This window comes from Vespa mandarinia, chromosome 1 (assembly GCF_050613455.1).
Source record: "Vespa mandarinia isolate Hongniang chromosome 1, ASM5061345v1, whole genome shotgun sequence".
NCBI classification, from domain to species: domain Eukaryota; kingdom Metazoa; phylum Arthropoda; class Insecta; order Hymenoptera; family Vespidae; genus Vespa; species Vespa mandarinia.
Window position 1 is genome coordinate 12,593,408 of NC_140810.1, and position 23,764 is coordinate 12,617,171.

Here is a 23,764-nt window from a genome sequence, read left to right on the forward strand (position 1 = left end):
ACTACAGTCTAATATTCTCTTCATGACCCTCTTTCTCTGTCTTTCTTGTTGTCACTCTTGCTTTGTTTCTCTTAGGTACTCCTCGTTCTCTCGTTCTAACTTTATCGAGGGAGATGTTTGAAATATAAAATTCAACAGAAGATAGTTAAGTGAAGGTGAAATTTATACATCAATACACCTTCTCTTTCTTTATGTTTTTTTTTCTTTTTCTTTTTTTGTACGATTTCAGGATAATGGAAGAATTCATCGAATTCCTCGTAAAAAATTTATTTTACGCCTTCTCTGAGAACAAGATTCATCCCTTGCCTTCTTATTTTTCTTTCGTATTTTTTATATTCCTTTCTTGGCTTTATCGCTCGAAGTCATTTAAATCTTAATGTACAAGTCCTCGAACGATTTCTTTTTTCTTTAACAGAAAAAAATTTTCTCATATGTTAGTCCCTTGAAGTAACTGTTCGAAACAATTTCTTCACAAATCTTTCGTAATCATGCTATCCAAAACATCGATTAATTATTAAAATCATACTTAAGATGGTATAGGTTTCCGTTTTCAAAGAAGAGAGATGCTCATTTCGATCTCATTCTGTTTTTCTTTTTCGTCTTGTATCCTTTTACTAGGATTTCTCTCTCTCTCTCTCTTTCTCTCTCTCTCTCTCTCTCTCTCTCTCTCTCCCTCTCTCTCTTTCTCTATCTGTCTGTCTATCTTAAAAGCATAAAAAAAACCCGGCTGACACAGTATCGGCGGAACACCTTCTTTCTTAACTCGTTAAGCTAAGTCGAACTAAATTAAAAGAATTACAGAGATACTATGTCTTATTTCTTTTTCTCTCTCTATCTTCTTCCTTCTCTCTTTGCACGCGAGCAAAAATAAGAGCAAGAGATTTTTTCCGCTCCTACTTTTATTACATTGACAAAGTTCGTCCTTCTTTCAGAAGATGGTCAACTCGACTAACTCGACACACGAACCTGTAGAATTTTTATTTACGATATTCGTGCTCCTCCTTTTTTCATATTTATTATTGAATCTCCTCCCTCTGGCGAAAAGAGTTGTGTCTTCGTTGTCGTTGTAGCGTTTAATTATTTTTTTCCTTTCCTTTTCTTCTCCTCGCAACCAGCCATTCTTTCTAAAAGATTTTTAAAGATAAAAATAATTTGGTATTGTTCGATCGAGGTGATTTTTTTCGTGGATTTGTGGGCTGTGTAAAAGTATTGTATCGCGTGTAATAAGATAATGGCAGAACTCGTTTTCTTTCTTCGAAGATAAATCAAAGTTTTCTTTCTTTTTTATATTTTGCAAATTTTATTCTAATAGTTTTATCGTTACAATATAATACGCTCGAGATAAGACAAATATATTATAAGATTTTCGGAAAGTTAATATCTTCAAATTTGTACCGTCTTTTTGTCCTTGAATAAATACATAAACTTGATATTACCTAGAATTATATTGGGTAGAGATTCTTATTCGACAGAATACACTATTATCATGACTCATTATTCTTGTTCTCACATTATGTTTCTTTTCATATTAATATCTTTTATCAGGATATATAACAGCGATTTTTATTGACGGAAAAATATTTATAGATTGGATAAAAATTATTTTCCTTTCTTATCTTGTATTTTCGATTCTTCATTTAATTTTGATTTAAATTCTTAGCAATTATAAAGAACTTATCTGATATCTGTGTAGATAATTTTTAATTCATTTTCTTTTAATAAATATTGCAACATTTTCTAATATATATATATCTTCTAATTTCGTATATCAGAATGTCGTGGGAAATGTAAAATGATTCTTGTGGCATAGGCAAGTACTATTTTGAATTATACATGAAATTTACGTTCTTTCAGCGGTAAATTAGCGACTGTTCAATTTTTCGTGGCGAAAGAATCTGTTTTTAATATTTAGATCATTGCCAGAAGCGGTGTGACCTGGTCTTTAACCAGTTTCCACCGTCAACAATGACTTAACAGTGGTCTCTATAAGCGTTGATCTCTGCACTCTGGCTTACTTACTAGCAAGTAGATACAATTACTATATTTTGCACATAGTGGTTTTTACGCGTATAGGTGTGGCATGTTATTTATACAGTTAATTAACCGATGGAACGGATCGGCGGAAAGAGGTAAAAAAAAAAAAGTATAAAATTCACCGCTTTTCTACCGTAATCGTAGCAAGGACAAGGTCGAAACCGGCTTGCCGACTGGCTGAGACTGTTGAACGATTCTTTAATTTCGCTTTAATAAGAGCATGTGAAGGTCAAAACGCAGTAAGGGTCGAAATTTATGTAAATGGCTAGTTTGCATCCTCGTATGTACCGTTCTCCTTCTTCTTCTTTAAATATTATTAAGTACAAGGAAGAAATTCGTACGAAACGCCACCTGAATTTCCAAATGAAGCAATTTTTTTTTCTTCTATGGGGTTTTTTTTTTCTCTCTAAGAGAGAAAAAAAAAGAACGGTTACAGAATATTTAGATTACATTTTCTTAAATGTTTTTAATTTGAAAACAAATAAGATGAAATTCCAAACAAAATCCTAAAGACATAGAAACCTATAATTCCAAGTGTTCAACAAATACTTAGAGAACGAAGAAGATATTGATAGTTGAAAAATTGAGGAAAAAATCAAAGTAGTTCTATTCAGGAAATAATGTTGAGATTATCTATCATATTAACGATTTCCTGGTTTTCTATTCTTTATTTCTTTTTTTCTTTTTTGTTTGAATTGATTGATGATTTGAAATCATTCTTTCTCTCTCTCTCTCTCTCTCTCCCTCTCTCTCTCTCTCTCTCTCTCTCTCTCTCTCTCTCTCTCTCTCTCTCTCTCTCTCTCTCTCTCTCTCTTTCTCTCTCTCTCTCTCTCTCTCTCTCTCTCTCTCTCTCTCTCTCTCTCTCTCTCTCTCTATTTTATACTTTCGTCATTTGTTTGATGTATACTTTAATGTATACCAACTTTTTGTTTAATTTTTCTATTTTTTACGCTACGAACTAAGCGAATAATCAAATTCGCATTCTAAAAAGCGATCACCGCTTAATACGCCGTGTGCGTTACGTATAGAGAAGGAGGGAATACGAGATGAAGCAGGCAGGTTTTGCGAGGGAAGAAAGTAAAGCATTGTGTGCGTCGATTAAAATGGTATTTTCCTTTCTCCGAAAAAAGAAAATGAAAAACGGAATCATTAGCAAAATAAAATGTTTTCCCAAGCGAAATATAATTTGGAATGCAAATATCGTACAAATATAGCAACAGTATTATCACTCTCAGTGTGGTGATATATTCAGCTTGTCGTTAAGTGTACAGTACAGTTACAAAAAGTTTTTACATAAGATCAAAATATAATTATTGTAATTATAACTACAGCTACATAATTTTGTGTATATTAATAAAATTATGTCAGTCGATATATATATATGTGTGTGTGTGTAATAATATTTTCTAAACGACATTAGAGATTTTAAATGAGATTTGTATAAAAATCGTAAATGAATCGTAAAAGAAATTTAATCAAGGAATTTTCGTCACTTTCATCTTTCATCGTGGATTACCGTTAAGAAAAAAGGAAAGTATCAGGATTTCCCGTTAAAAAATAGTTAAGATGAATGAGTCTATGGAGAAAAAAGTTGTTCGTATCGTCGATAAAAAGATACATACATATTGAGTTTCTTGCCAAGTAATTCTCTAACGGATTCTTCGTCGAGTAGAGGTATTGATCGGACTAACAAATTCAGAGTCTACATCTACGGCTATAAACAATTGTCAATTGATTCTCTTCTTTTCTCTTTCTCTTCTTCTTTCTCGGCCAGTATCATTACAAGGACGAACGTTTCTCTATTTCGGAACAACTGACGTTGAATCGATAAACGTGGAAGAGGCGTGGCGTTGATTACGGGTTTCTTCATGTCGATTAATAATGGAAAGGACAGCACCATGTCAAAACCAGCGACCGTAACTTGTCTAATCTCCGATCTTACCTACTATCGATTCGATCATTCATCTTGATACCGTAACATTTAATCGCGCAATTTAAGAAGTTGTATTTATCTGTTCGTAGAAACTGAGCGTGGTTTAATGATTGGAAATATTATTTTCTTTTTTACAAATTCAATGAAAAATAATATTGGTAAAATTTCCAAACATTTTATTATTCAAATTTACTGTAATGTCAGTTATTCCGGTATAGACGAAGGCTTTTACAAAATATTATAATAATTCTTATATTGGAGGTTTTACCTTAGATAAATTTTTATTCGATATTTTATCGAACGGTACAATGATAGACAACCTTGGTTGGTGTTCAAAGTAAATCAGATTTCGCAATGTTGAACGGCGTCGGGCGCGTTTCTCGTCTTATCGCATTCAAAAAAGAAAGAGTAAAATCGAGTTTCATCGATCCAGTATATCGCATCCAGCATATTCGACGCACACGCTTTGCAGTTGAACCATCGAACGGGTTTCTACATCGTCGCGGGTGAACGGCGAAGGAGACCGGGCGCGATTCACGAGTGGATGAGGAAAAAGAACCAAATGAATTCCTCCGGCACAATCACAAGGGCCAAGCTAACGGTACCAAAACTCTGTGATACGAAGGACGCCACGACGAGAAACGATTCCTCATTTCTTCGGTTGCTTTTATTATTTTCGACACTCGCGCTTCGATAAATTTCGTCGTTTTTGTTCCTTCCACGATTCTTCTCTCTTCCCTCAGAACATTTCTTTTTATTGCGAAACGTTTGGATCTGTTCCAAGAGAAACGAGGAATTATAAAGAGTTGAAGGATTGCAGTTACCATTTTTCGCTCCTTTACACGTGAAACATGTTCAAGAAAATATTTTTTCTTCAATATTTTTTCAGCGAAACTTTTTTTAGGACAAGTTCCATTCCAACTCTCTATTTATCTATATAATTCAAAGAAATTTCAAAGAAACAACACGCTTCAATTTAAAATTCATTTATTTTGCTAAAGTAATGAATTTCTAATGAATCAAACAAATTTTCAAAAAAAAAAAAAAAAGAAAAAAAAAAGAAAAAGAAAAGAAAATTCAAAAAGACAAAAAGGATAACAGATGATTAATAAAAATGGAAGATAAGCGTATGAATGCCCTTCTAATTTCTTTCCATACTTTTATGATTGTCGTACAATTCTTTCCGATCTTTTTGTTCTTATTTGAAGACGACTTCGTAACTAGGTGTAATTTATTCTAAATCTAAAGAAACGATTCTCTTCTGCCTTTTTCCTCTATATCATTTAGTTCGAGCTATAACTAAACGGACGCTCGAGTAGTTCTTTAATCTTCTGACAGAGTTGGTTTTCATTAACGGATACCTAATTGGCTTCTCGAATTTATGTGCCATAATTAAGACGATGTGGCGGATCTTTGCATAAATTTAATTAGGCTTCCCCTCGACCTCGTCGAATATCACATTGCGTCTTCTCTTTCTCGTGCGAGATCTCGAGAGACCGATCGAAGCGACGATCGTTCGTTCTATCGTCTCGTCTAATTACGGACTTCCTTTTAATCACGCATTTTACTTCCTTATCGATCTTGATCTTATCGCGCTATACTTAATTTTAATATAATGTTTTATTAAATCATAACAGTTTGCTCCTTTCTTTTCTTCCGTTTCCCTAGGAAGTAAGAGGAAAACATTCGAATTAAATTTCTTTCATTGATTTTTCAACGAAATCATTAAGACAGTTTTATTATTGATATAGCTAAAGAAAAAGCAAAAAAAGACTTAATAAAAATAATCTAAATTTTGTCCAGTTTACCGAGTATTACGTATCTACATTAATTCTTTCGATTCCCATTGAAAAGAAATAGATTATCCTCCCGTGGAATTCTTAACTTTTTTTAACACGATCTAAAAAAGAAGCTATGAGAAGAAGAGAGTAAGGGGAGGAGACGTGAAATATGTCTTCTCGTGAACAACCACCTAATTTATCAGTGAACATATGGCGAAGTAAAGGAAATCGATTATTAGATGCTATTGAACATTTACGGACTGGATGGAAGGATCTTCGTTTCTTACAAGTCTCGTAGGTTAAAGAAAAAGAAATTTTCACATGGAAAGACGATTTCTACTATGTAATATACTTACTCATATTTAATAGTACAGTGTTATTATTTATAATCGTCTTTTTTCTATTTTCTTTTATTTTTTTTTCTTTTTTATGATTGATGTAAAACAACAAAAAAGTTCTTAATAATGGTTTTAAATGACATATAGAAAAATTTGTAAAGAGCACGATATAAAATAAAAAGATAATTTCATTTTCGCTATATCACATCTTCTTTTCGAAGTTACAGAATCTATTTCTAGATTGGCGTTAATACGCTACTCTCTCAATGTCCTTAGAACTATGATACCGGATGTTAAAATCGAGGTCGTCTTTGCTCGGTGATGTTCGGCGATCGCGGGGTTAACGACCTACCGTTGCTAATTGTAAATAATAACTAAAATAAAGCTTTTCTACGCGTCCCTCATAATTATTGTCAGTCTCGAGATGTTTTGTTATGTGGTTAGAACCATTTTCGCATAATATTCGTATTCGTGTTTGTATATGTGTGCTATAAGTAACTCCGATTATAGACCTTGGTACATGTGCATGCGAACACAAGAAAAATGGAAAATTCTCTTCCTCGTTATCCTAAAATATTTACGATCAATGAAGCCATCGCGTTCGCTCAAAGATAATAAATTCAATTTTACGTGGCTGAAAATAATCCACCAACATTACGTAGAGAACGACGACGGCATTTAATTGTCTTTAACTTGCGATAATGGCTCGTCCATTCTGTCCAGACACCATCATTGCAAGAAACATTTAATAACGTTAACTTTTATAAGTATTAAACATTAACGTATACTCGCATATTCGCGATATCCATATTACCCATGTAACACGTTAAAAATACTCTCGTAAATCTTTCGAGAATTATTATGCTTTTTTCCCAAAACATCACGAAAAATTACGGTCTACGAACGTTCTCTCTTTTGCCGTTGATTACCGTAAATGATGAAATAGATTCGTTACGAATATTTCACGTGTTATATTTTATAAACGTGTCTCGAATATATTTAAGAAGGATATAAAAAAAAAGTTTTTTTTTTTTTTTTGTAATTAGTACGAGGAATAGTAATAGTGCCGTTTAAATTCACAGTACCATTTTTAAAAATTATGAATAATTATATATATATATATATATATATATATATATATATAGTAATTGTTATATATATATAAAAAAGAATACTATATATATATATATATATATATATATATATATATATATAGTAATTGTTATATATATATATATATATATATATATATATAGTATTATTTTTTATATATATATATATATAGTAATTGTTATATATATATATATACTATATATACTATATATATATATATATATATATATATATATATATAGTAATTGTTTCTTGAGGAAAAAAAAGAAATATATAGTTATAATCGATGCATTTTAGAAAAAAGAGTTTTGTACAAATGTGGCAAGTAAGAATTGCCGAAGAGAACTCAAACGTCTAATCACCCTAAACTTATTATCTTCTATTAGTACCAAGCATTCATCGAGTATGAGAGCATCTATTTTTTTAACTTCTGTCAGCCTCACAAGGAATTTTCAATGGATATTTCAAGCAACAGCGATTTGAAAAAGCGGAATACTTTCAATTAGCTTTCTAGTTTGTACTTCAATTAGCGCGCGCCTGCCTGAGCAAGCAGGCATTACCTATTACGTCGCGACTACCCTGAAAAAGAGACTGAAAAAGTAGTCATCTTATTTCTTTATGGTCTCTCATATACGGCAATGGAGTACACATATCTCCATCGCAAATGGACTTAAATTTTGCGACTATAATTTATCACTTCAATTTCTATCGTATGCGTGTATATTCTATTTGCGTTAACGTGTATGTAACCGCGGATGTATAACAATAAATTAATATTTCCGTATAGGACAATGCACGAATTAATTCCAAGTATACTTCGTATTACGGTAGGCCGTAATTATTATCGTTGTTATTATTTAGTTTTTCTTTTTTCTTTTTTTTCTTTTTTTTCTTTTTTTTTTTTTTATCTCCTTCATTTTTATAAAAATGGTTTGTTCTCTCTGAAACAGATTTAACCAATTGAGGGCACTTTCTATTGCTCTTGCTTTAAGAATAATCAAACTATGCTACGTGACCTTAAAAATGATGGATATTTTTTTTATATACTTTTGTATATATCCGTTATTAATCAAAATTGTTCAATGTATTGTATAAATAAATTAGATGTTATACCAGTTGTAGATATGACGAGCGGAATTATTGTCGTTTGTTTTTGTTTCCATCAATAGCTATTTTATTTCTTTTGATAATGGTCTTATCTATTTTTTCTTTGTATTTCGCAATTATCTTTGAATCCTTTATATTTTATCTTATAATGTTACGTCCGATTTGTTACATGGTATGATTTTGTCCGTATGTATTGTTACATCTCAGTATATCTTGAATTGATCATTTTCGAATATTTATTGCGATCGTTGTGCAATTGTAATATGATATATTGTCTTTGATTAGTTTTTATTTGTTTGCTATTGCTTGATGTATTTTTTGCGACTTGGTTGTGTCTTGTAATGTTTCTAGTGTATTGCCGACAACCTTCACCATTCTATTATATGTTCTATTTTTTTCATATATTTGTCGAGATTTCCTGCATGTATCTTCTGCTATTGTGAATTCTTTGATGATGAATTTTGATAATTTAATGTATTACTATTACTTGATCCTGTATTACTATAATTTTAATCAAAATGTTATAAAAAATTTCGTTCGAAAATAATAGTCAGTGTAGTCATGCTTGCCATACTTACTTCACAACAGTTAGTACATAAAAGTTGAACCCAGCCATTAAAAATTGACCCCATTAAAATTTGACCCCAGTATCTCGATGAATTCTCTATCAACTTCAATATTGTTTTGTCTAATAAATTTAGAATTATCACGTGATATTTTGGAGACGATAGTGGATTTGATTATATAAAGGGTGGGAGATTATCAATATAGTAATTTAAAGGTAATAATAATTTTAGATTATTTCTGTCTATACTTTTCCTTACTTTTATCAATCAATTAATAATAGAGGCAGTGATAAATCGGGATTGTTCATTAATTAATCATGTTTATATTTTTCATTTTTGTCAAAACATAACTTTAATATAAATAAATGAAGAACAATTTTATAATTATCATAAAATTGCTCGAGCGAATTGGTCATTGGAAGTTTGGGTAGATATATTATAATTTTGATTGAAAAATACTTGATAGCCTAGTGTCCATCTAGCACTATATCTTATTATACCAATATCTACTTCTCTTTTATGACAGCTAGACCGTAAACCGATTGGTATCAATAACAACTTTTTCAAGAAGCGCTGTGATCCAATGACCAATTGTCTGCGAGGATATCGTTCCAAATGGTTTCACTGTTGCAATTAAGAGATATCGCTATTATCGTATTGTTTAAGAGTTGACTAGCGATAGAATCAATCATGATATTTACAGATTCTTGGTCGATCCCTTTCTGCAGGTAAGCTGACCGGATAATTTGCCTACCACCAATGAAGGATGGGATGCTAACGGTTCACCTCCTTGTAAAGAAATGTCAATAACGAGTTACTAGGTTTAAATGTGATGGTGGGCACAATAAGAAATGATGTGAATAGAGGATACCATGGTTGGAAGGACCAGGCAGGTACCACAAGTACTCCTATGGTTTTGTCATTAAATTATCTTTCTTAAAGTACAAGTGCGAAGAAAGGAAAGGCATAAAACGATTAATTCATTTTGCTATGAAATTATGAATGTATCCACTTTCTCTGTTTCTGGACACAAAAAAGCAAGAACAAAACATTTTATATTTTTTATTTATTCTAAATGTAAATAGATTTACGAAGAATCGACCAAATTTTTTTTTCTCTTTTTATTCGTATATTAATTGGAAAATATTCTATTTTCTACCTCCATTCGTGTTACATGATTCTTTATCCGTATCGAAATTCTCTGCTATAAATAATGTAAGATGCTTTTAACCATACTTTCCTATCTTCGTACTATTCCCAAATTTTTTCTGGAAAGTTCACTGAGATATGGGAGTGATATATTTCGAGCTCTATTCACATATGCAATAGCGATGGTGTTATTTAATCGAAGAAAAATTTTGCTATCGGATAAATTAGAAGCAAAACCTTTTAAAACAAAAAGGACAGTAGGTAAACTACTGTAATTGATGTGCCTACTCCTTTCTTCTTTGTTCCAAAATTCAAAAGCACATTTACATCATCATAATAATAGCTCTAACTTAAAACTAATACATTATAAAATATTTCAATGAAGAAATTTTAATTTCTAATTAAATTTGAATCGGTAGTTGCATTCGTTTTCCACCGATTTAGGTCTTCTATCATACATCGATTTATTAATATTTTTTCTTCGTAATTTGCACCATTAAATTTCAGAACAGAGAATTTTTATTTTGAATTTTTTGCAATTTATGAAATTATAGGCCATTGCTAGCCAGACAGCTGTTAAAATTCCTAAATATTTTACAAACTTTTTGCAAAATTTTATAGCTATTTATTTTTTTTATACCTATTCGGAATTTCTATAATTTAATTCTTCTTTTTATTTATTAGATTTATGGAGAAATTAACAGAATCAATTATGTACTAACATCTTATTAAATTTTATACATCGTATTAAATTCTGTATTAACATCTTTAATGTATTTTTTGAAAATTTATAATGAAATCTAAATGTTCTAAAATTTTAATAACTTCATTAATGTTAATTTATTATAAAAAATTTTTGATTTATTGATGAAAAGAAAATCATCTAAATATACTATTAATAGCATTCCTTTCAATATTAGATTATTAGTTATTGACTTCATTACTTTTATAAAAATGTAAGAGGTAATATATAAACCAAATGGCAAAAAGGTAAACTGAAAAAGTTTTCCTTTAAAATTCAACCTAAAAAATTTTTTATCGGTACAATAAAATAGACGTCTTTTAAATCTACGGAACTTATGACTTCTCCTTCAGTGATTAGACTCACGGTAGATTTAATATCTTCTAATTTGATATGTGGCATTTTGATGAATTTATTTTTTCAAATTAAATATAAATCGATTCGATTCATCAGATCTCTGCACTAAGAAATTGAAAGAAACCGATTGATCTTTACTATAATTGTATTTCTACTATAATTGCATTTTTCGATAGCTTCTGTTTCTAATAGCTTGTCTATTTCAAATTAGAATAGCTCTATCTCTTCTTTAATTTAAAGTTAATATTTTAATTAATATTTATTTAGGTGAAGTTTCTTGAACTGATTTTTCAGTGAATAGATATAATGTCTCAAATAACTCAGGATATATTTATTCGACATAATCTGCTTCTACTTACCCATGAAAAAACCTAGACGGCTAACAATTTTCTCTACATTAGTTATATTTCTTTGATTACGACTGATTCGTCATCAACTAATTCATTGAAATTCGAATTTTTGAAGGTTTCAAAGCAGAATACTGTCTTAACTTAAGTATTTTTTCCTACATGTTGAGTCATTATTGTTCTAGGTTGCTGCGTTGATTTTCATTTCTTGTGTTAATTGCTTTTTAATTTTTATGGCTTCATTGTCCTCTTTAGTTTGTGTGTTTAGTTCTTGTTTATGATTTGGAGTGAGTTATAGAATTTTAGTTTGTCGGTATGAGTTGATGGTGCTGTCAATGTTGATATTATTGGTTTATGTGTCTTTAAATTGCTTGGTATTTTGATTTTGTTTGAAGTGACTTGCAAAATTTGGTTTTGTGGTGTATTTTATTGTTTTGTCGATGATTATGTTTTGGTTCCAATATAGTCTAGCATGTTCGTTTTCAAATATATTCAAAGTTATTTATTTGTATATTGAACCATATATCTCGATAAGTTTGTGTTTAAGTTCTAGCTCCTGATATATATATATATATTGGCTACGTTATGTCTGAGTGTGTAATCTGTTGATGTGATTGTCGGCCATCCACCTATCACATGATCTATAGTTCGCGATTATTATTTACATTATATAATTTCTTTACATTGTTATATGTGTTTACATGGTTATACAATTGTTTTTGATATCCACATGTTTAATTTTTGTGTTTTGCTGATATATATCAGGATTGTTATAGCGTATGTATTAATTATTTTAGAAGTATTTCTTTTAAGTTTTGATTTAAGTATGTGAATGAGTCTTTGTTTGTTTGTTTTTTTTGAGTTGTTGTTTAATATGTGCGTGTTGTATATAGATATTTTCTATTCAAACTGAAGCAGCTGTATGTTTCTTTTGGTTGCATAGTTTTAAATATTTCATTGTAAAGTATTTCTGATGTTTCTGATGTTTATTGCGCTTAAATTTTTCCCCTATTTCATTATTATTATTATTATTATAAATATTTCATGCAAATGGTTTATTCGCTCTGATTTAGACTAATATAAATCAAATTCATAGTAATGTAGTTATTATAGAAATTTCCGGACTATTGTAAATGTTGTTGTGCTTAATATTATTGTCTTTTATATTAGTATACTGTATTATAGTTACAAATAATTTTTAATGTCTGTGTTGTTTATTTGGTGTTCCGTTGGAAACTCAGATATTTGTAGATTTCATGTTTATCCAGGTTGTTCAGTTTCCCGCTGTTCAGGGTTTCTTTTTTTGAGTCTTTTGTCCATTTGTAATGCTAATAACTGAAGGGACAAGTATACATGAAAGAGATGACGTAATAATCAAATACAGCTTATATTAAACTTCTGTACACAAAACGAAAAAACATAAGATGATGCCGATCCACGGCTTCGGCTCGTTTAACGAATTCTGACTGATTCCTTTGTTCTCTTTTCTTTTTTCTCGACACGTGCTGCAGTCACCCAATCCCCATACATATACGAAAAAAAAAAAACATATATATGACGCCACCGTACGCGGTAACACACACACTCGATCGCCTGTCTATCTTTTAGAAGTCAACCATTCTTGACCGTAGTCCAACCACGGACTATTCTTTGCATGCATAAAATATTATTTTACTGTGTTAAACCAAATAATATGACAACACATTATAAGTATAATGGATAAAATAATTAAATATAATAATAAGAGATAAAATAATTTATAATTTTAATATCCAGGAAAACATTAACTTAAAACGTCTACTTCTATCGTATCGGTCATTTTTTAATATTTCGGTGATTATATAAGGTTCTCTAAACTGAAGAATTTATTTTTTCGATGCTCCTATTGTTCTTTCAAAATTTCTTACTATGGTTAAATCTGTTTTATACCTATCAGGTGCCTTTCGATTACTGTTAACTTATGCTCATTATATGTCATGGACAAGTTAGTTCTTTTAATTACTTTGCCTCTAAATGATTCAAGATCTCTACTATCATGATAAACATGTTTCTTCAAATAATCCTCTAATCACCTATGACTTTTCCTCGTTGTTTGATGCCAAACAATAATTTACTAAGAGTCTTTTCTAGGAACTAAAAGTTTATTCAATGAACCGTATTTATCGGTATTTAATGTCTTGCAATTTATACGAATATTGTCCGGAAGAATTATAGGTTAATTGGTATTAAAATTCTGTTAACCCGTTCCACTTGTCCGTTAGTTTGCGGAGAACTGGTTTGTGGAGAACAATTTTTATGTGCTATATTTCGTTTGAAATCATAAAATTCTTAAATTCTTTTGAAGTGAAACAGTTATCACGGTCAGATATAATTATTTTTAGTCGACTATAGTACAAAAGCAAGCATTTAAAAACCTCTTTAGTCATTGTAATTTTTACAGCGTATAATCTAACATATTTAGTAAAAGTATTAACTATTACAAAGACATACTGTTTCACCGACCGTTCTTTATTAATGGGTCCGTACTGATCGATACGTCTCGTTGCAAATCGGACATTACCCTTTGGAATGTTATATAGAAACCGTTCCTTTTTACTGGTGGATGGTAAAAGAGATAGGTACTTAAGACAATTCTTTATGTGCATTTGTACTTTCTTCCTCATTTTCGAAATCCAATAATTCGCTTAAAACTATTATCAAATTATTATTCCTAAATATCTTAACTTATTATGAAAACGGTCAATTACATGACTTTTCATATAGACATAAAAAATAAAAGATATTGATAAATAAGGCCGTTTCTCATTTCATATTATCTTCATTAGTTTCTAACTTCTTATATAATTTCCTCCTTTTTGTTTTTTATTACTTGAGACAGACAAGTTAAATTTAAAAAGATTCTTTTATTATTAATATACCAACTGAACGACTTAAAACGTTTACGTGTTTTAAACGCAACCTTGACCTATATTTAATCTCATAATCGAAATCTTGTAATTCCAGAGCCCATCAAATTATTCGGAGATCAATGTTTTTCCTATTGAGCGCCAACCTAAATGTATTGCAACATGTTAAAATCTTATATTTAATATATAGTAAATAGACACGAAAACATTGTAATACATAATGCTAGAATCTCTAACTTAAAGTTATCAACTTTCTACTTCTATAGTTCGTTTTGAATAAAGAAAATTGGGTGAAATTTATGATCAACTTTCCAGCGAAAGTTACAACTTTAAAAAAATGTTCCAACTTAACACCGAAACTTAACGCATTAGTATCGTAATGAAGTTCAGTCTCACTTTTGAAGCCGTAAATGCTCAATACTGGTACTGAAGTTAATTTAATCTTAAGATTAAGTATCTTTTTTTAGCAGATCATAAAGTGGTTTATGAAATATAGCGAATCCTTCGATAAATTTTCTGAAATAAGAACATAGACATAAAACTTTATGTTTTATGCCTACAAACCGTGTTTGTTTCAGAAATTTTTAACCATCCCTATTTCTTCTATCGCCGAACTTATTCCAATTTCGGATAGCATATATCTTAGATAACATTTCTACGTAAACAAAAATTGTCATTTACTTAAATGCATATCGTATGACATTCTTCTTAAACAACTCAAAAACTCGAATTAAAACGCGAAAGTGATCTTCACTTGTCTAAATGGTTACTATGATGGTGACATTACGGTGTAATGTCATCCATATACACCGTTACATCGCTCATTCTAATAAGATTTGATAATATTTCATTAATATATTTTTGAAATCTATATGGTGCTGTTTTTAATCTTAAAAGTATAACTTAAAGAGATTTTTAGATATTCAAATAGTCCAAACGGAATAACAAAAGCAGTATATTTAATTGAATCTGTTGAAATATGAATGTGATGACAACTAACAAATTCAAATATTTGTTCTAATACTTCTGATTGATCTTTGATAACTAACAGCGAATAAATATTTTCAACCATGTGTTTAGTCAATTATCGAAAGTCTATACATATATGTAATTCTCCGATCTTTTTTCTTACCAACACAACTGGTGATGCATATTCTGTCATTTGAACGGATAATATTCATAATGTATTCTAAATATGTCATTAAAATGTAAACGATCTCTACCTGCGACATTTCAGAATTAATGAGCAACTCATCGTTCACCTTTTATTTTTGATTCGCCTATATCAACGTTCATAATTTTCGAAAAATCATCATTTTTTTCATAGTCAATCGCTGATTTTAATAATTTATAGCCAAATAATTTTATTGTATATCTGCTAAATACTGCCAAAACAGACATAATTGTCATTAGGGACTTTTGAAAGTGGAATATTTATTCTGGAATATTTATTGTTTATTGTTATTTTTGCACCTACTCGATCTCTGAATACTGATTGAACCGTTTATACTATCAAATTTATCAATTAACTGATTGCTATTCTCCTAGATAAAATGTTCAATAAATTTTTCTTTAATAAGACTAATTAGACTTTCAGTATCGATTAACTTATCTAAACAAAATTAATGTCATTCATTAAAACTATCGAGTTCAAAATCTATACTTCCCAAGAATTTTTCGCCTACTGTCTTCCTTACATCTGTTAAGATTAACCTGGTCGTTATTGTATGTTTTTTCGAGTAATCTTTCGCCATGCTCATATAGCCATAGCACGTTCTCCATTCTCTTCACTGCTTCTTGCACTCTTCCAAAATATGATCTGGCTCATCTTCATGTCCTGTGTGAATCTTTCGATACTTGTAAAGAATCCTCTTAATTATGTTCTTGTTGCTGCATTTATTGTCCATATACATTAATCATATTCATTAAACGGTTTATTGTATACCATTTTAGTACTATTGTATACTATTTTATACTACCGTATTTTATTTTGTTTGATATATTTGATAATGGATTTCTGCTCATGGAAAATCACAAAGAATTCTCTGAGTCTCCTTGAAAGATACCTTTTAATTTCCATTATCTGGATTCCTGTGCTTTTTTTTCCTATTTAAGTGTATTTTGATTTTCCATTTCTACATAATCTGTTTGAGAAAGTTTTGTATTTTTGCGTTTATTTTATATATATTCAATATTTCTTGTAGTCAGAAATATAAATTTGTCGTTTACTTCATGATTATACTATCTATTATTGTGTTATTTGGTTTCTTTATTATTTCTTCTACTTTCTTACAGATAGTTCCTTTTATGATTTTTTATAGTTTCGGGAGATAAGTTATTAATTTACGATTTGTTGAGTTTTATGTGTCTTGATTTTTTTATTTGAGAAATATTTTACCTTCAATTAAGAATGCTAGAAATTGGTCTGGGTATTTTATATTTTCATTGATTTGTATTGTCAGGTATGAAGTATTGTTATCTATTGTTTGTATTAAAAGTTTTGTACTTGGTCTGTACCTGGAAATTTTCAATTATGTGTATTTATGATAATGTCAGCGAGTTCTAATTTTGTTGTATATTTTTGTTGTTCTATAACGTGGTTGTATTTTCCTTTTTCTTTTATGATTCAATCAGTGTTAGATTTGTGTTGTATTGCGTCTAACCATATTTGTTGTCATAATTCTATTGCTATAATTCTTCATTCAGAGTTTCTATTTCTTTTTATTCTATCGGGTTTTTGGTAGAATAGTTCTTCATTGACTCAGAAAATTGTTGTTTTTTTCTTTTTTGACTCATTGTATCGTTTTAGTTTGGCTGCATATACGAATAGTTTTCGACTTCATGTATCCAGTATTTCTTGCTACTTTTTATTTTTTATGTACTTCGTGATTTTCTTAGTTTTATTTCCTTTAATGATTTTTAAGTAGTTTATTTTGTTCTTGATATTGGTTCTTCATTTTATTTTTTTCTGTTCTATTATTTTATTTCGGTTGTATTTTAATAATTTTTGTTTATTATATTCTATTACTATTAATATTGCAGCTTCATATATGATGGTGTATATTTTCTTTAATTAATAAATAGTACCTATAGTTCCTAGACAGTATTTATATTGTTGACGTAGTTTGATAATAGTTTTTTTATTGTGTTATTTTTATATATCTAAAATATTTCTTAATATTTAATAAAAATATTCTCTATATCTAAAACCCTCCAATCAGTTTTGTTGTATCTTGGTCGGTTATACTTTCTTCGGATTGTCTGATAAGATTTTTTTTGCTCAAATCTTTATCATCGATGGTTCGTGTGTTATCGTATTGTCTCCAGACACACTTTGGCGCAGTCCAAGAAGCGTCATTTTTTCTGAAGCTTTTTCTTTATTTCTTGTCTCTATCCTTTGGAGAATTCCTTTTTAATCACCTCGTATGACAGACAGAGAATACTATGAATCCATACGGGTTATTAATGTTGTTATTATTATTGTTATTATTAGTATTATCCTGTAAGCGAAGACAAACGAATAATGTAAAATATGCATGTACATGCGTACAGCAATAAATAATGATGTTACTGGCTCAACTTTATGTCTCTCTGACGTTACTCGATCGATTCTTACATCGTTATGCTTTTTGTAAGATAGATAATTTATTGCTATATTTGTCGATACCATACTACTAAATCGTTTGAAGCAAAACTCGATCGAGAATAAGCACGCTTCTCATGTAAAATCGCCAGTTTGGGATATTGCTCGGATTGTTGCGTTTCTTCCACGCTCGTTGTTATCTTGTCTCGTAGTTAAATAAGCTTGTTAATAAATGATCCACTTTATTATAATTTATGATGGTCACTCTTATTGTGTTTTCACTCGCCTTATTGACATATGAAAGAAAGCATTGCTATAGTAAATAGTACAGATATTGTAGTATATACAAGAAAAGAAAGAATAATACAAAAGAAAAATACGCGTGTAGTGTCCATTGAATCATATTTCGTAATAAATGTGATATCTATTTATTTGATTTGAATGTGATCGTTACCAGATTTTATTATTAAAGGACACCAATTAAAGTCTTTCAACTTAGATTGAGTTGAAAAGTTGCCCTCTCAATCATTCAATGTTTCCCTTTTCCGCGTGAAATTTCACTTCTAATGATTGTTTAAGAAATGCGATCATTCATGATCGATTGAAACTTTGATATTCTCTTCCCTTGTTTCTCTATTATCAGGCGGGAAGAGGAGAGGAGAGAGAAAGAGAGAAAGAGAGAGAGAGAGAGAGAGAGAGAGAAAGAGAGAGAGAGAGAGAGAGAGAGAGAGAGAGAGAGAGAGAAATGATGGGTATAAACGTAAAACCTTATATTTAAGATAACGATCGACTCTGCAGGTCTTATTTTCGGGTAACGTTTTCTTAAGTTCTCCACTATATTCTATAAAACAAACGACTTCGGTCGTTTGAAGACGAACGATTACAAATAGCATGGTATGCTATCATTCACATTTCCAAATCCCATTGCAATTTTCTATTATGATACCATAAAATGTATACCGCCAGAATGAAGATTGTATAGCTCAGGATAGGTCGAATTATTCTCTCAAAATACGGTTAGTATCAAAGTTTCAGAACCTTTTCTGCTTCGTTTTTCTTCTATTTACCTCACAGGATCAACTATAAAAGGATTAATTAGATTGTGAAAATCGGATTATACAAATAGAAGAGAAAAAAAAATATAGTCAATCGATTATATAAAGAATCGAAGAGAGTGGAGATGATCAAGATCGAATAATCAAAAGAAACGAGGCCATTTTGTTAACGAAGAATTTTGTTAACTTTAATCGGTACTAGAAAGTAGCTAAACTAAACTCGAATGCACATAACGATCATACTTAATGTTGCAAGTAGAACAATTGGAATTCTCGAAATATTTCTGAAAGAGAGTAGACCCTTTTTACATGCAGGCTAATACGTAATTTCGATTGAAATTTCCTTTTATATCCTTTTCCTTCACCCTACTTAATTCATATTATACTCTGCTATTCATGGATATCGAAAACATCAGCGATACCAACTAGAAACGAGCGATCGTGACAAGGTACTACATAGTCTTCTATGTTCTCGCGTTCATTAGCCGCAACGTACTCCACACATTTTGTATGCCGTTTATGTGGGAGTCACGTAGGAGTCCAAGGGTGCGCCTAGAGTGTATAGTACTTAAAAAATCCCATGATATTGTAGATGCCATAAAATCCAACTGCAGCCGTCCGCTGCCGTTGCCATCCTATAAATTCACCCTAGTGCCGTCGTCTCTCTACGCGAGCCCAGCAAATCTTCACCCTTTCTAAGCGAAGATTCTCTCTCTCGCTCTCTCACTCTCTCTCTTTCTATCTCTCTCTATCTCTCATATTTTCTTTCCCTTTTTACTCGCTACTCATACGTGTTTCCTTAGGCAGCTGAAAAGTAATACATAGTGTATGTATATGTATAGACAGCTTGTTAGTGTATATGTATATATTGTTAGTGTATATATATATATATATATATATATATATATATGAATATTTGTGTATGTGTGTCTACATATACACGCACACACACACAAGTAGAGAGAGAGAAAGAGAGAGAGAGAGAGAGAGAGAGAGAGAGAGAGAGAGAGAGAGAGAAAGAGAGAGAAAGTGAATGAGTGAGTGAGAGCATAGGACACGATATATTCAAACTTTTATGCTTGAAATATTACGAGCTCCGACCGGTCCCATGGGATCGTGGTCGATCTCACCCTCGTATCATCTGCAGGCCCGAGATAAAGTGTACACGTACCCCTTCTTTCGTGTCTCCTCCTGAGAAAAGGGGCTTCAACAATGACAAGGACATTGTGTTCATTGTTCATGCATAGTGCCACTGGTAATGGCTTCTATCTCGACTGCGAGAAAAAAATCTTTAATTTCCGCGATATTAAGATATATTCGCAATCTCCCTTATCTGTCGCAACCATGTGATGTCCATCTTACGTGAATTATACTGTAGGTACTTCTATTGTCAGCTCGTCTGCTTTGTTGCCAATAACAGCCTCATTCAGTAATAGTGTTGAATTTTCTTTTTCCTTATTAGATTCTATTGCAGAGTGAATCCTAAATATGTTACTTTATTCGGCCTCGTGTAATTCTAAGTATGTTTTGTTGAATAGATAAAGACATCATGTTTCATACAAATACTCTTATTCTGTAATCAAAGATCACTTTATTTATAATAATAATGGAGGTACGAAAATCTACGTTTTTGCGAACATTTTTTACAATTTACCGTTTTAAGGGGGCGAAAATACCGCATTTTATATTACCAACATCCTTACAGGGGACAAATGCTTCCGAATTTAACAAGTGGCTTCTAACCGCGACTGAATTCACGAAAAAGGATAGAGAACTGTTCAAATTTTGGTCTTGACGTTTACGAAGGGGTAACTTTGCTTTCCTTTCGAAATGTTTGTTTTTTTCTCTCTTTTTCTTTTTCTTTCTTATCCATCGAACGAAGTGAAGAAAGAGACCCTTGGAATCGCCTCACCATCTACATTCTCGAACGATGTGTACATAGGAGACACTTTACCTTTCCTCGGCAGAACTACATAAGGACTCCGTCTTTAACGTAGCCGAGATTTTCTTTCCAACTCGCCGAATTCCTTGTTGAAGAAAAGAAAAAAAAAATTAACCAAGAAGAAAAAACGAAGGGAAAAAGGAAAAAAGATAGAAAGAGTTCTTCCTTCTCGTCTAGTAGTCACGTGTTATATCGACAAAAAACTCGATCGAAAGTTTCTCCTTTCTCCTTTCGTTTCTTTCACATCCTCCCCTGATTCCAAATAGAATACGGAAAGTAGAATACGGACCTACGTCTCTCAATTTTTGAAAATCGAAAAGAACTTCTTCTCTTACCAACATCTAGAATTCCTCTATAGAAAACCCTCGGGCATCGAAGAATCTTACCTCTTCGTTTCTATTAGTTCAGTCATTGACAATGAGAGTGTGTAAACATACTCTTTGTAATCTTCTGTGCTTCTTCTTCTTCTTTTTCATCTTCTTTTCTTTCTTCTTTTTCTTTCTTCTTTTTATTTTTCTTTTATTTTTTCGTCTTCTTCTTTAGATTTTTATTTTTCTCAGATATACTTGAAGTTACGAGCTTTCTATCTCTTTCGTGATGTAGAAAAATAGAAATAAAGCGAGAAAAAAGAAAAAAGAAAAAAGAAAGAACGAAAACAGGAGAAAGATAGAATGAATGCTACAGCTCGTGATAATGTCAATGTTTGCGTCGTTGCACCGAAGCACTCCCAGAAGAGCCGGAGACTGAGTGTCTTCGCGTTGTAGAAGGACGGATTCGTGTCGAGGGTCCGTACAACCAGTCGCTCTTTGCAGGGACTACATCAATGAACCTCCATTAATTTCCAAGCCTTCCTTGAGCATTCGTACATTTGCTGCGAGGAGGGATGGAAGACTAGACTCTAGCCCTTCTTCTTTTCTCACTCATTTTTTCCTCTCCCTTTCTCATTAATACCTCGTTTCTTCAACAATTTTTCTCAATCCTCTATTCATCGGTCTCTTAGCGAATTCTTATCGAAATTCCAAGAACGGTAGCTTCTCTTCGAGGTCTCTCTACTCAGGTGTCATGGCAGGCCTTCAGGTACTTTCTCTCTTGTCAGTAGAATTCCATTCACGCAAGTGAATTTTACGATTAATCGTAAAAAAAGAGAATTGGATTTGCGAGTACCATTAGAAGAAGCTGAATCGTAGTAGTGATTGTTACATTTCTAAATGCGATTACCTTTAATATATCATTTATGAAAACCGACTTGCTATTTCCATTCGGAAGTCGAAATCTATATCGAAAAGTCAGGATCGAAATATGACTGATTGGTTTTGCTTCTTTCTCTTCTCTTTTTTTATTTATTTTTTAAATAGCATCATATGAACTTTTTTCTCAATATCGTATTTTATTTTGCCGGAACTTCGATCATCTTGATAAACTAAAGATCTTATGATAATTGTGAATCGTAAAGTATAAAAATTCATTTTTTTTCCTTTTTGTTTTTTTTCTTATAATAATAAATATAGATATAAACATCAGCTTCTGTGATTAATTATGAAATGTATAAAGATAATACATGAATGTATAAAATTGCAGTGAGATGAACGCTAAGAAACCAAATTTTAGTTCTCCATCAAAATATGAGACGTAAGATGTTGAAACGATGTAGAAATCGTTAGAATGGAATCCAAAATTCGCAAAATTAATAATGATTAAGCGCGTTATCTACTCATCCATTAAAATTAACATACGCAGGAGTTTTCACTTTTCCTTGACGAATTTATCCTTTTTTTTTTTTTTTGAAGGATGAAATGTGAGTAGGAAAATACACCTGCGAAAATATTTCATTCTTAGACGAACACGTGCGAATTTCGTAAAGATCGAAAAATAGGTATAGAAGACATTCCGTAACCTCTTCGCAATAGAGCTTATATTCGATTAAATCGTTTTACTTTGTTCTACTTCAGTTATAGTCACATAAATCACAGATTTTAATATGAAATTTCAAATAATTTAATACGAGACATTTTTTTATAAAATTAATAAATCCCATTTCAGATAGTTACATTTTCATTTTTTAGAAAATATAAAGCGTCTTTTTATTTATTTATGTCTTTCGGAATTGGATTATTCACTGATGCACTAAAGGAAAATTAAATTTAACTTGAATGAAAAAAAAATTCGCGAATGAAACACAAAGAATGCACTTGTGTGCACATTATTATCAAGATATAATAATTGAAATAGTAATGATTGTCGAATAACAGATATAGCGATTATGAGGTAACAGATCTATTCACTAGTATATCCACGGTCAACGAGCCTCAATATAAGTTTGATTTATTTTGCTTCTTGTGAAATATATATATATATATATATATATATATATATATATATATATATATTTACGTATTATAAGTATCTACGTTTCGCACCAACAATGACCTTCACTTTCACCTTTAGTGAATTCGATCATAATATTATCGCATTCAGTTTTGATTTCCCTCTTTGGAGAAAGAACAAGATATATAATATAACGCTAATTTAATAAAAGAATTTAATAAAATTGTTCACATATAAATATAAGATATATTTATATAAAATATATTGTTCCATATAAATTAATTTCTCATTTGTATTAGTAAACATGAAATCCTGATAATAACTTATATAGTAATTATCTATGTGGGTAGTATTTTATTCAAATTAACGGTACTACTAATTATGAATAACTGGAGATCAGATTATATTACATGTCAATGCTTTAAAATCTTGTTTTACACAAAATGTCAAGTATTCGCTGCATCCCTTAAACGTTTTAAATTCGCC

The 23,764-nt window shown here is 30.8% G+C and overlaps 1 protein-coding gene across 5 annotated transcripts in view; it reads left to right on the plus strand.

Moving 5' to 3' along the window:
• The window catches only part of LOC118445764 (telomerase-binding protein EST1A), a 130,737-nt gene that overhangs the window by 85,148 nt on the left and 21,825 nt on the right, over positions 1-23,764 (plus strand). The window lies entirely within an intron of this gene.